This window comes from Canis aureus, chromosome 24, assembly GCF_053574225.1.
Source record: "Canis aureus isolate CA01 chromosome 24, VMU_Caureus_v.1.0, whole genome shotgun sequence".
NCBI classification, from domain to species: domain Eukaryota; kingdom Metazoa; phylum Chordata; class Mammalia; order Carnivora; family Canidae; genus Canis; species Canis aureus.
This window is the reverse complement of record NC_135634.1, coordinates 10,581,977-10,596,201: the sequence shown is the minus strand read 5'-3', so window position 1 is coordinate 10,596,201 and position 14,225 is coordinate 10,581,977. Positions and strand designations below refer to the sequence as shown.

General features: G+C 45.4%; 1 long non-coding RNA gene across 3 annotated transcripts; it reads right to left on the bottom strand.

Annotated features, from left to right (window-relative positions):
• Positions 1 to 6,255: 6,255 nt before the first annotated feature.
• Positions 6,256 to 12,658, bottom strand: LOC144295759 (uncharacterized). 3 transcript variants are annotated; one of them, XR_013362854.1, is made up of 3 exons: positions 10,062 to 10,214; positions 9,045 to 9,154; positions 6,256 to 8,731 (listed from the first exon to the last, which is right to left on the bottom strand). It is a non-coding gene; the product is annotated as an uncharacterized LOC144295759 (long non-coding RNA). The 3 variants fall into 3 exon arrangements; XR_013362853.1 differs by lacking the exon at positions 10,062 to 10,214 and adding an exon at positions 9,565 to 10,011; XR_013362852.1 differs by lacking the exons at positions 9,045 to 9,154; positions 10,062 to 10,214 and adding an exon at positions 12,544 to 12,658.
• Positions 12,659 to 14,225: the final 1,567 nt, after the last annotated feature.

The following is a 14,225-nucleotide window of genomic DNA, read 5'->3' as shown; positions in this document are numbered from 1 at the left end:
TTCACACACTGACTTGCAAGTGCTTTTGTTCAGATAATCAAACAAAGCTCAATTTAGAATTTCCATGGGTTTCTAATTCCAAAGCATTCTTGCTGTGCCTGTGAAGCCCACTTCCTCTATGGGCTGAGACCCTTGGACTTGCATGTGTAACAGTAGGGGGTGGGGGAGCAGTCGGAGGAGTACTGGGAAAGGAGCAAGTGTCTTTATCTGGGCTTGAACTGAACTGCTTGTAAAGTGATAATGTGGGCAAGAGATAAACAGCATTCTCTTGGCCATTAGGTACGCACCCTTACTTTCTATTACAACTAAAAGAATCCTAGTCATTTTCCAAAGTTTACTTTAAAAGAAAAGGTAAATAAATTACTTGCCTTTAGTTAAATGTTTGACCTTCTTCCATACTTTCCTGAAACACTGATGGGAAGATTAGTAGGCTCAGAGGACACACCTGTGCCCCTAATTTGGGGCAGTCATACTGCTCTCTGAGGCCTCTCTTCACAAGAAATTGTTCTTTGATTTCTATCTAAATCCAACAGAGTAAATTAGGAGGTAGAAACCTACCTGGTGTTTGAGCTGGACACGAGGTCAAGTGAACAACTAGAGGATTATGATTGTTAAGGATTATTATTCTACTAATAACTATTATGGTGACCATTTATTGAACATCTACTATGTACCAGGCACTGTTCTAGACTGTAATATATATGATTTCATTCTCACCATGTTAAGAAATCCGTATAATATTCACCATTTTACATTAAGAAAATGAGGCTCAGGGAAATTCCTTGCCCAGGGACACATAAATCTTAAGCAGTGAAGAAGAATTCGGACTTAGATTTGTCAGATTTCAAAGCCCATCCTCTTTTGACCACCTGTTACTTTTCTGGAAGAGAACCCTAAAATATATTTTTGGACTGTATTTTAGTGTTATTTGGTGAGTTCTCTTTATATGTCTATTTAGACTGTAGCCTCCTTAATATGAGAAGATTGAGTCTTCTTCTGGCTCTTCTTTAGCAGAATACACAATTTTTTTAAAATTTAATTTTATTTTATTTTAAAGATTTTATTTATTTATTTATTCATGAGAGACACAGGGAGAGAGAGAGGCAAAGACACAGAGGGAGAAGCAGGCTCCATGCAGGGAGCTGGACGTGGGACTCGATCCTGGGTCTCCAGTATCACGCCCTGGGCCGAAGGTGGCACTAAACCACTGAGCCACCCAGGCTGCCCAGAATACACAAATTTAATACATTCAAAATGTTACTTGAAGGTCTGTACTTGATCTTCATCAGAGTATTGTTGCAACGTCAAGCTCCTGGTTTTGACAATATACTGTTGTCATATAAGACTGTTGTTGGGGGAGGCTGAGTAAAGGGCACATGGGAACTCTCTATTATTTTTTGGAACTTTTCAGGAGTCTTAAACTAATTCAAAATAAAAGTTTTTTTTTATGTTATTTCAAAATGATCATAAGGGGCACTCTGTTGGTATAGTACAAACAGAATTAGGCAAGTCAGTCCCCAGGTTCAAAAGCTGCTCTTCCTTAACTAGCTATGTGTGGATTTGTACAAGTCACCTGCCCAACTGAGGCCCAGCAAAAGTGGTATCCAAGTCCCATTGTAGCGTAAAGAGTTATGATTTCTTATATTTAAAAAAATGCATTCTAGACTTCCTTTTTAAAATGCCAGAGTGAATATCTCATCTAACTTGCTTCCTCCCAAAATACACTAATAATACAGTAAAGAGATTGTTTGAAGACACACCCCCACAAAGATAGGCAGCATAGGGGAGGCAAAAACAGCAACAAAATTAGAGAAACTAGCTGAGTGAAGTAAGTCAGTCGGAGAAGGACAAACATTATATGTTCTCATTCATGTGGGGAATATAAATAATAGTGAAAGGGAATATAAGGGAAGGGAGAAGAAATGTGTGGGAAATATCAGATAGGGAGACAGAACTGCTAACTCTGGGAAACGAACTAGGGGTGGTAGAAGGGGAGGAGGGCGGGGGGTGGGAGTGATTGGGTGACGGGCACTGGGGGTTATTCTGTATGTTGGTAAATTGAACACCAATAATAAAAAAAAAGAAAAGAAAAGAAAAGAAAAAAATTAGAGAAACTAGGAAGTAGGTGAGCATATGATCTAAGATTTACCCGACCTTGAATTTGCAGTAGATAAAGGTAAGGATGAACTTATTTCACATTAGAAAATCTTCAAAAAACTCAGAAACCAACAGCACCAGGTACCTTTGGAAATGGAGGTATAAAAAGGGTGACTAGAATAAGGATTGAATGAAAGCCCCCAGAGACACAGATCTCTAGCTACCTGCCCCCACCCTGTACACCAGGAGACTGCTTTTACCACCATTTAACCATAATTTAGAGATTTTCCCCTCCTAAGAGTATACCATAGATGTCTGTGGACTAGGAACTTGGATGCACCATAGGTTGTTTTAAAAAATATATTTTATTTATTTATTTATTCACGAGAGAGAGAGAGAGAGAGAGAGAGAGAGAGGCAGAGATACAGGCAGAGGGAGAAGCAGGCTCCATGCAAGGAGCCTAATGTGGACCTCGAACCCTGGAGCCACCTGGGAGCCCCTGGATGTACCATGTTGCCTGGATCCACCATGTTAAAACCAAATGACAGGGATGCCTGGGTGGCTCAGTGGTTGAGCATCTGCCTTCAGCTCAGGGCATGACTGTCTGGGGATCGAGTCCTGAATCGGGCTCCGTGCGAGTAGCCTGCTTCTCCCTTTGCCTGTGTCTCTGCCCTCTCTGTGTCTCTCATGAATAAATAAATAAAATCTTTAAAACAAAACAAATGACAGTATACACGATGAGTGCCAGCTGCTGAGACCTCCAGCTCTCTTTCTCCAACTTAGCTCCCAGAGCTTTGGCAGCCAGATGTTAAACTTCCAAGCAGAAGATTAAAGTTCTGCTCTGGAGAATCTGACCAGCCCAAGAGAAACCAGCCAAAGATACTGAAATTAGGGAATGCTCAACCCATAGTCCACCGAGCCAGCTCACCCCACAGTGAGGCTCACAGTCAGCAAACCCCTGCCTTGAGCTCAGAGTTAGCTTGTTGGTTCTCAACTCTATGGTGGACATAGCTATACCACAAACAAAAGAAAAAGGCAACAGGAGTCTATGGAGGGAGAGGAAAGCTTTCCCCAAAATCATTGATCTTCTCAGAGAAATGACAGAAGATCTAAGCAAAAAAACAGAATGCTATAAAAAAGGAGAAGGAGAGAGGCCACTGGGTGGCTTAGTCAGTTAAGTGCCTGACTCTTGACCTCAAGTGAAGATCGAGCCCCTACCTCAGGCTCTCTGCTCAGCAGGGAATCTGCTTGAGGATTCCCCCTGGCCCTCTGCCCCCCACCCCCACTCCCTCTCTCTCTCTCTCTCTCTCTAAAAAAAAAAAAAAGAAAGAAAGAAAAGAAAGAAAAGAAATCTAGAGAACAGCCAAAAGGCTCTTGGGAACTAAAAACATGACTGCATAGATGACAAATTAAATAGACCGGAAAACAAAGTTGATGGTAAGTATCCCAGAAACATTGCAAAAAGACAACGCGATAAAAAATGAAGGAGAAGAGGAAAGTAGAGGGTGAGTCCAGGAAGTCTGACATTTAAATAACAGAAGAAATCTCAGAAAGAGTGAAAAGAGATATAGGAGGAAAATCATCGACAAAATTATTCAAGTAGTTTTCCTGGAACAGGACATATCATTCTAGAATGAAAAACTCTACCAAGTACCCAATACAATGGATGAAAATTGTTCAGGGAACATCATTAGGCAATTTCTAACCACTGGAAACCCACTGGGAACAAAAACGATCCTATGGGTTTCCACAAAAATGAAATAGATCAATTATAAGGATCAGGAAACACATTGACTTCAGACTTCTAAAAGCAAAAAGACAAAAGACAGAAGGCCTGGCTCTGGGTACGATGGTGAATACACCCTCTGCCTGGACTCTCCCATGGGTGGTCTTCATAAAACCTGGACAGAACGATATAACATCTGTTTGGGGAATCCAAAAAGTAAACAGCAGCAGGCAGTTGAGAAAGGAGACCAGAGTCCAGGGTAGCACCCAACCAGCAGTGTGAGTATCATTTTTTCTTCTGGAGGACCCAGTTGTGATCAAGTCAGTGTGACAGCAATGGCAAGAGCAGCCTGACATACCTAATAAGTGGAATATTATTCAGCAATAAAAAGGAACAAATTATTGATTCATGCAATCGAATGGCTGACTCTGAGATGCATTTTGCTTAGTGACATAAGCTAGATGCAAAAGACTATTACAGAATTCCATTCATTTCACTTTCTGGAAAAGGCCACACTACAGGGACAGAAAGCAGATCAGTGATTGCCAGGGGATGAAGTTCAGGGAGGGGTTGGCTGGAAAGGCGGCAGCGTGAGGGAAATTTTGTGGTAGAATTATTCTGTGTCATGACTGTGGTGGTGGATACACAACTCAGTGCATTTGTCAAAACCCACAGACCTGGACACCACAGAGTGTGAAGTTTGTTGTAAGTAGATTTAAAACCAAATGAATCAGACTCTGGGAGGGAACCCAAAAGGAATGTTCCCCATCACAAATTAATCTAAGTGTATGATAAATGAATACCATAACCACTGCAAAGGATGTTTGGAACTCTGAAAGCAGTATTTTAACATGATACTATAAGGCTTAAGACAGAAAGAACTGTATGCAAATACTGCGTCTAGTCAGTAAATGTGTTTCTCAGAAGCCGACAGGTTAGCAGCTCTCAAATTACTTTCTGTGGGGACACCTGGGTGGCTCAGCAGTTGAGCGTCTGCCTTTGGCTCAGGGCATGATCCCAGGATCTGGGATAGAACCCTGCATCTGGCCCCCTGCAGGGAGCCTGCTTCTCCCTCTGCCTGTGTCTCTGCCTCTCTCCCTCTGTGCCTCTCATGAATACATAAATAAATATATTTTTAAAAAAATTACTTTATGTGTTTACTATGGTTGAACAGAATGATAAATACAGTGTTGGTCATAAGAGCCAGGTTTCTCACTGTCAGAGAAAGAAGCTATAGATAGGGAAAGGGGAAAGGCTGGGATAAACCCTGTGGTGCTGGGCTGGAATTAGAGGTATTGGTATGAACTCTCATCGTTTTTAAATATGTATACAGTTCAACAGATAAAGAAACAAGCAAATATGTATATATACTTGGCTTATAAATATACATACATATATTTCCTAGCTCTGTGTGCTAAGAAGGCCTAGAAGACATGACATCCCAAAAACAGTGAGCCCACCTAGTGCCTAGATGTTGGTCTTTGGACTATGATCCATTCAAGGGAACCAAGGCTCTTTGAGAAGTGGCTGATGCAGTTTGGAGAGTGGAGACATGAGATAAGTCGGGAGTATCTTGTGGTGCTAGAAGGTAAGAAAGTGCCCAAGGAAGGATGAAGGCACAAGATTCAAAGAACACAGGAGGGGCACCTGGGTAGCTCAGTGGTTGAGTGTCTGCCTTCGGCTCAGGTCATGATCCCAGGGTCCTGAGATCAAGTCCCACATCAGGCTCCCTGCAGGGAGCCTGCTTCTCCCTCTGCCTGTATTTCTGCCTCTCTGTGTGTATGTCTCTCATGAATAAATAAATAAAATCTTAAAACAAAGAACACAGGAACAAACCTGAAAGCACTTCCAATGGCCAAAGCTGGAACAATCTGAGGTACAATATAAATATAATATAATTAGATTATAGCCCATAGACTAAAATAAATATATTAGTTCATACCAATATAAACACATGAAGGAAGGAAGGAAGGAAGGAAGGAAGGAAGGAAGGAAGGAAGGAAGGAAGGCAGGCGAAGAGGATAGCTCTTCCTTACAGAAGAATTCCAATTAACAATTGTAGAAGAAATGAGGAAAAGACAGAACCACCATTACAACACCACAGAAGTCATTGTTGCAGGCAAGATTCTCCAGTGGATGCCACAATGAGTGGGCAGAAATTTGAGAAGAAACAGGATACTTGTACAACCTACCAGTATCTCCCTCAAGATATTTATTAACTAAAAAAGGAAAAAGAAGAACTTTACAGCAGAGAAACCCTGCCCCTTAGTCAAGCAATCAAGGTAAACATCCCTACTTATAAGAATTATCAATGTCATGAATCTGTTAGTCTGAGGCACTGGGAGATGCACATTACTTCCGTGGTGTCCTTGCTAAAGAGTCATGAGAAATCAACAGGCAAACCCAAATAGAGGGACATTCTACAAAATAACTCACTGGTATTTTTTTTAATAGTCACAAAATCACGAACAACAAGGAAAGACCAAAGACTTGGACAGATTGGAGGAAAAGAAGGAGAAATAGTTAAATGCGATGTGGATCCTGAGAATGGGGTATTAGTGAAAAAACTGGCAAACTCCACATAAACCCATAGTTTAGTTAATAGCATTAATTTCTTGGTTTTGATCATTGTACTATAATTTTATGAGATGTAAACATTAGGGGAAGGTGGGTGAGGGATATATGAAAATCCTCTGCACTATTTTTACTTTTCTGTAAGTCTAAAATTATTGCAAAATAAAAGTTTTTTTTTTGTTTTTTTGTTTTGTTTTGTTTTTTTAAAGTACATACTATGGGGCAGCTGGCTGCTCAGTCAGACCATGCCACTCTTAATCTCGGGGTCATGAGTTCGAGCGCCATGTGGGGTGTAGAGAGTACTTAAATAAATAAAGAACTTTCGGAGCCCCTGGGTGGCTCAGTCAGTTAAGCATCTGACTCTTGATTTGGGCTCGGGTCATGATCTCAGGATCGTGAGATTGAGCCCCACGTTGGACTCTGCACTGGACGTGGAACTTGCTTAAGTATCTCTCTCACCCTCTTCCTCTGCCCATCTGCCCCCCAAAATAAATAAAAATGAAAAACTTTAAAGAAATATATCCTATGTTAAAATGTCATTTTCCATCCTCAGCTGATGTATCACAGCTAGCTTCTAAGGTTTATTTAGTAATGATGTGGACGTATGGATGTAAGTTATAGCAATAGTCAATTCTAGTGAATTCAGAGTTGGTGCCTGGGCCAGCTGCCTGGTCATTCTCATTGAACATTTTTCTACATCAGCCAACAGGTTTGGCTAAAAGGTCTTGGACTTTTGCTGGACTAGAAAAAGTTATAGGAAAGGAAAGCAAACAGCCCTTAAGATGGAACCTGTTTTCTTGTGCGCCTCTTTTTTTAGTTTTTAATTTTAAGATTTATTTATTTGTTTGAGAGAGAGAAAAAGCAAGTGCAAGCAGGGGGAGGGCCAGAGGCAGAGGGAGATAAGCAGCCTCCCGCCGGAGCCCAACATGGGGCTCGATCCCAGGATTCTCAGATCATGACCTGAGCCAAAATCAAAAGTCAGACGTTAAATCGGCTGAGCCACCCAAGCACCCTTTCCCTGTGCACTTCTAAGCTGCTTTGAGCTCCGGCTCTGCACAGCTCCAACTTCCAAGGAAGCCACTCTCTTCTTGTGTCCAAAATATCGCAGACGGATAGAGGTCTTGGTTCTAACCATGCCATTTGTTTATGCCCTCAGAATTTTAAAAGCAATCCCTATGTTTACAGATCTGAGCTTACATGTCACATTTGTAGGCCAATAACAAAGCAGCTGCCAGGCAGTTGCAAGACTCTTCATGTTCAGAAGCTCCTCCACATAGAAGCAGGTCAGGTCCTGAAAGGTTTTCTTAAGCGCACTGTCATCCCAGTTGCCTAGGAGGGGTTTCCGCTGGCAGCCTTCTGATTGATGTCCATCAAATAAGAGTGTTTTAAAGTCAAGTACATGCTCCTTCTCTTCACTGATATATGTTCTCTCGGGTGTATTTCCCCCAACAATTTTGTGGGAGGTTTTTTTTTTTTTTTTTTCTGCATTGAAAACACATTGAAAGAGAGAGTATCTGCAAATATTGTTAAGAATCTCCTTAACTTCGTATCCACCAGCCTGCCACACTTTGAAGTCAGGCACATTCAAAGGGGGCCTTGTGCAGAGGAAACATCCATGGCCTGGAGCAGGCATGCCATTGCTCTGGCCTCTGTGTCTTCAAACTCCTGCCATGGTCCTGACAGAGGCTGGTAGGCTCTTTCTTGATGCAAGCCTCTGAGCCATGACACTGAACCCTTTCGTTTCTGTCTACTGCTTGTCCTATCTCTTGTGGATTATTGACCAAAGAAGCAAGGCAGCTTCTCTATATTACATAATTACCCTTTGTCCTTTTGAACTTCTCTAATGACTCAATCCATACAGAAGGGCAACGTTCATTATTTTTCACTGGCTTCCAGTTTTTAAAAATTATCTCTCTTGTTTAAATTGAATATATTGTAAACCCTTACATGGACATGACGGGGTTAAAATGTTTGCAAAACACCTCAGGATTAGCATGATCAGAGCAAACACACTGTAGACCAAGGGGCTTATAGCCAAGAATCCTGAATGGGCATTGGTGGTGAGCAGAACTTTCTCCAGACAGTAGAGATTTGTTGATAACCATGGAAGAGCTCAAGGAAAGGGTGTCTGTACTTCCCAAAAAGAGCCAGAAGGATGATCCTGGGGTTGTGAGTGGATCCTACTTAAAACATAAAACTTAAAAAAAAAAAAAAAAAAAAAAAGAGCAAGAGGAGACTCTGAAGTTGCTACTTGGTACACTGTTTCCAGAATCAACCAAGCAGGAGGTTGACACAATTATCTGGAGAATCTGGGCAGAAATCTTCTTATCCATACTAAAAAACAAACAACAACAACAACAAAAAAAACAATCATCATCATCAAAGATTGGTCCAGAAATTTTCAAAAAACTAGGTTACATTGGTTAAATACTTACTATGCATCAAGCACATGCATTATCTCCTTGAATTCTTTGAACAACTATGCTATATTCTCATTCCCATATTCCAAGTAAGGAAACCAAGGCACAGGTAGGTAAAGTAACTTATCCAAAGACACACTGCTAATTAAGAGCAAAGCTGGGATTCAAACCGGAGCCTCTGACCACATAACTCTTAACCACTGAACCTTTTCAGGTAATCACCTCACCTCAGGTTAAATGACTGGAGAAACGAATGTGCTTCTGTGCTCAAAGGCTTCACCTTTTTCTTTACAATACTCTCACGCAGGAGGGCTGCCACCAGGAGCCTTGTGTCTACCTGAGAACATTCCCACTGTGAGTCACCTCTCTATGAGAGCCAAAGCCACTCGGTCTCTTGCCCCCACATCTTAGGAATCAACACAATTGGAAGCTATTGGTGGCCTTGTGTTGACAGGGCTCAGGAAGCGGTTCTCAACCAGGGGCAATTTTGCCCACCCCCACCCCCACCCCAGGGACATTTGGCAACGTGGGAAGATATTATTGATTACCCCAGTTGGGGGGTGGGGTGGGGGGGCGGAGGAAGTATTAAATGGTAGCCAGGGATCCTACTAAACATCCTACAAGGCATGAGCCAGCTGCCCCACACCCTCAGCTCCAATCCAGCCCCAGATGTCAGTGGCTTAGAAGGCTCAGGAGCCCTGGTCCCCAGCCTGGCCTGGGAAAAAAAAGAAAAAAAATCACTGCTACCGCAGTCAGGAAACTGGATCAGATGGGTTATCTCCTCTGCAGGGGAGATGCTACCGCCTGCGCTTGGGCTTTTTCCATCCAACTAATTAGTACCCTTGCGGATTGTCTGAACTGACAGCCTCCTCTCCCCCATGAGGCGCACGCCGGCGAGCCACTCCAGATTCAAAATACTGTCCTGACAAGCGAAGCAAGTGATTCGACAAGGTGACTGTCTGCTGTGCCAGGTGGAGGCGGGTGGCGGATTCTAGGGGCGCTCCACAGGGTGGCGGGGGGGGGGGGGCACAGGTAAAGCGGGGGAAGCGCATGGGCGTCAGGGGGAGGAGAGGCACTTTAAAGCCAGGCGAGGAATCTCATTGGTCCAGGGCCTAATTATTTTCACAGGCGGCGGGATCACGCTCCGCAGGGACGGCCGCGCCCCGGGGAGGGGAGCTCTCGCCGGATACCGCCCCCCTATGGAAACCAAAGCCACACGCGTGTGGCCTCGACGCCGCGCGCACCCGGGAGCCAGCCTGGGCGTCACCGACGGCTCCGAGCTCCTGCTGGCAAAGCTGTCGCCTGTGCCCGCGGGCAGAACAGCATCTCCCCGCGCCTCCGTGGCCCCCCGCGGCCCCCCGCGGCACCGGGCGCCTCGCAACAGCCGCTCGGCGCGGTCGTCCTGGCGACAGGGTGTGCTGTGTGGGACAAAAGAACTTCTGGGTGGCGCGGGGCACAGGAAACACGCGGAGCGAACGCGCGGCCGCTCCTGGCCGCCTCCCCTCCCTCGCACGTGCGGACACGGAGACGGGGCTTCCCTGCCAGCCCGCCTGGGTGAAGGCGCCGGGCGAGGGGCTGAGTCACAGCCCAGCAGAGGCTTTTTATTAATGGAATTGACTTTGACAGATCATTCCCACGAGAGGCCCAGATAAGCAAGCCTGCCTCACACTAGGCTCTTTGATCCTAGGACCCAGGAAATGACTCCCTGAGATAGGCTCGTTATGCACCCAGGGTCACCTGAAACAGATTTACCTTGAAGCTGAGGAACATGAAGCTCCAAGCCTCTCACCCACGCAGGAGCCCCAGCAACACACTCAGGCCATTTGCCTTTGTAAACTTGGCGGTGGCAAGATACCCTGACCTTGATTGCTTTGATCGCTTAAGATCGCTGCCTCTTTCTACTCTGACTTCCCTTTGGCCATGTTTCCCCAGCTTTTAGGTGACTTTGGAAGGGCCGTGGGCATATTTGGGTTCTGGGTAAGAGGAAATGGAGTCAGAGATACCTTTACTTTGGGTTAAGAGGTATTTACAAATTTATAAACTATATTTATACTTCAGTCACTGCTGGCTGTTCTCAAGCAGGGAAGGTTTCCAGCAATATTCCTCTGGCCCACTGGGCCCACCCACCCGGTATGGAGATGGGAAGGCTCAGATCCAGAGGTCATATCTCAATATGAGTGTGTCCTGTGGTGTCTGGCACGAGAGGTAGTGTGGGCCTGGGCAGGGAAATCAAGATGTGGAATAGACAGAGCCAGAACAGACTAATCAGAAGCTGGCCTGGGGGAAATTTTTCCAACCATCAAACCTGTGCAACTGTAGGCACACTTAAAATTGATAACTGGTCACAATGAACCTCAGACCTCCTAAGAAACATGCTCCCCACCCCCACCCCCACCCCCCCACTCCAGGACCAAAAAAAAAATGTTAGAGATGTGGTAAGCAAATACCACAAGTATTTTTCTGAATTTGGGGATACTTTAATACCTAATTTTGTATATATAATGTTACACCCTCTTCAAAAGGGCTTCTCGGATTGTATAAGCTTCAGGCCCTACAGTAAAACCTAGGTCCATCCCTTAAAAGCATGGACTTTTATCTCTTTCAACAGGGTAGAGTGGTGGGATGCCTCGGTGGCTCAGCAGTTGAGCATCTGCCTTCGGCTCAGGGCATGATCCCAGGGTCTTGGGATCAAGTCCCACATCAGGCTCCCTACACGGAGCCTGCTTCTCCCTCTGCCTCTCTCTGTGTCTCATGAATAAATAAATAAAATCTTAAAAAAAAAAAAAAAAAAAAAAGGAGGGTAGAGTTGAGGGGAAGGTGAGAATAGAGAAAACTGAACTCCCTAAGTAAATTTCCTGAAATATTTCTATGTCAGTCAAGACAGGGAACCTACAAAACTGGAAATTCCTTGAGTATCTGTTCTTTCTGAAAAGATTTAAATGAAATAAGAATATAAGGCTCCACCTTATCCTGGTGGATTTTCTCACCAGGCTGAGCCCATACCACACAGTGTTTGGGGGGAAAGTACTTTTTTATAATGTGAAATAAAACACACCTAGCTTTTAAAAAAAATTTTTTTAAGTCAGTTTCTGCTAGTCTTTTATCTGTGCTTTATCTATCCCCTCCCTCCAGCAGACACTCTAAACTCCATTCCCCGCTTCCCATTGTCGCGTCTACACCCAAATCAAACAAACTCGGCCGGATAATTAGCTTTTGAAAGCACAGAGTAACGCTCCACGAGTCGGAGAAAGTGAAAGAATTTTCTAAATTCAAACGCCCGAACAAGGAAACATTCAGGTCGGCAGAGCCCTCGCAGGTCTGCTTCTCGCCACCGGAAGACTTGGAGAAACCACACTGCGGAGGCTGCTTGTCCTTTTACTGCGAAGGCCCGGCCCGGCCCGCCCCCGCCCCCGCCCCCGCCCCCGCCCCCGCCCGAACGCCGCCGCCGCCCCCCAGAAGCGTGAATTTCACAAGGCCGGGCCGACGCAGCTCCCCGGCTAATTTCGGAGCTCTGTCCTCGGTTTCGCAAACGCTCGGGCCCCGCGCCAGGTCGGCGGCCCCTCCCTCGGATGCTCGGCCCCGCCGCCCCTCCGGGCCCGGGGAAGGGGGTGGCCCCGAGCAGGTCCCGCGGGTGGGAGCGGAGCAGCCCCCGGGACGGTCCGCGGGCTCGTTCCCTTTCCTTGGAAAGCGCTTGGCGAGCTCTAGACGCCCCACCCCCGTGTGTACCTTCTCTTGCAGGGCTGCTTGTTTTACAAAAACAGAGCTCGGGTCTTTAAAACCCGCATTTTCGCCCTGGGAGTAAGCATTAGTTAATGATTGCCAGCCGGTTTCTGTGTCTCGGCACCATGTGACCGGGGCACGTGACTTGGAGCCGGCTGTGGTTGTTCCTTGTATTTGAATAAAAAAGATCAAGCTTATTATTGCACTAAAAGCCTGCGGATCTCGTCAGTGCAACGTGATTCCCAGGCGGGTTACACAACGCGCTGCAGCCCCGAGCTCCGGCTTCCAGCGCCCAGCCGGCCTCCGCCCGGCGCAAGGAGCTGTTTTCTGAGAGACTTAAAACAAATAGGGTTTTATGTTTTCCAAAGTGAGAGTCCATTTTCCCCTTGGAAAACGTCTGATGATCTTGAAAAAGGAAGAGACCCAATTTCTCCGAGCTTTCTTCTTAGGTTAAGGTTAGGAGCCCTATTGCACGCACACGAATAAAGGAAAAAACCAGGAGATCCAATCCTTTTTGCAACAGAAGATTCGGGATTGTTTTGACCTTTGATTATTTCCCTCTCTGGAGTCTTCAAAATATATACCCTTTTCTACTTAGAAAAAATGTAAACTGAAAACGATATTTTTAAATTTAAAATTTTAATGGTGTGTTCATTTTGTGTTTTTTTGTTTCCCCTAAGATTTCTAGAACATTGGCAGTTAAATTTTGATTCAGCACATCCCCTAAGGAGACAGCAGAAGGATTAGTCTGTTTATAGGTGGGAAGAGTTGGCTGTCTCTTTGCAGGTTAGTGTCTGTGGACACCGGTATGCAAATATATGCAGATTTGCCTCAAAAGGGGCCCCCTCCAATACCCAGAAGGTGACATCCTTCTAGGCACGTTGTAAAACTCTCCCACTCCCCTCCCCCAAGGCCGTAGAAGGCCTGCAATATTTTGCTTTGCCCTGTCTCTAAGGGTAGTCTTCAGTGATGCCTCAGTTACAGGAGGAGGACCACGGAGGAGATAACATTGGTTATCTCTAGTCCAAGGTCTTCTCTGAATGGAACTGCAAAGCGTTTCTCCATAGCAGTCACTTCTCCAGCAGCGTCTGTCCTCTAGAACAGGAGGCGGGTCCGTTTACCAGCCCAGGCCAGATTTCAGCTGTGGATTCATTCATTCTGCAAATACTGACTGAGTGCCTCCCCTGCCTGGCATTCTTCCAGGTGCTGAGGAAGCAGCTGTGAACAAGGGAGCCGGATCCATGCCGAGGTGGGGCCTCACTCCAGTGACAGGGTTACCTCCAAAAGCCCAAGCCCAGGCCTCCTTGGAAAGCGAGGCTGGCCAGGAGGCAGGGCTGGGGGGTGGGGGGGGCAGGGGGGGCACAGCATGTGAAAGTCCCTTCTGCATTACAGCCATTGCTCAAATGATGGGGCCACTAAAGGTTAATTAATTTGCCAGCTGATGATTTGGAAATAGAAGTCAATCTTTGCTGGCAGATACAGGTGTGATCTTGTTTCTTAGACATCTTCCAGCCAGCCCTGAGGAGTCCTTGCTCTCCATTTCTGATCCTACATGGACAAGAGTCTTTGTGTATTGTGTAGATGTCTCACTGCTGCCAGCAGCATGGCCAAAAATACAGCAGAGCTGTTTGGGAGTGATCCCTCCTTGAGCTGCGACCAACTCACTGCCAGAGTTCCAGCTGAAGCAT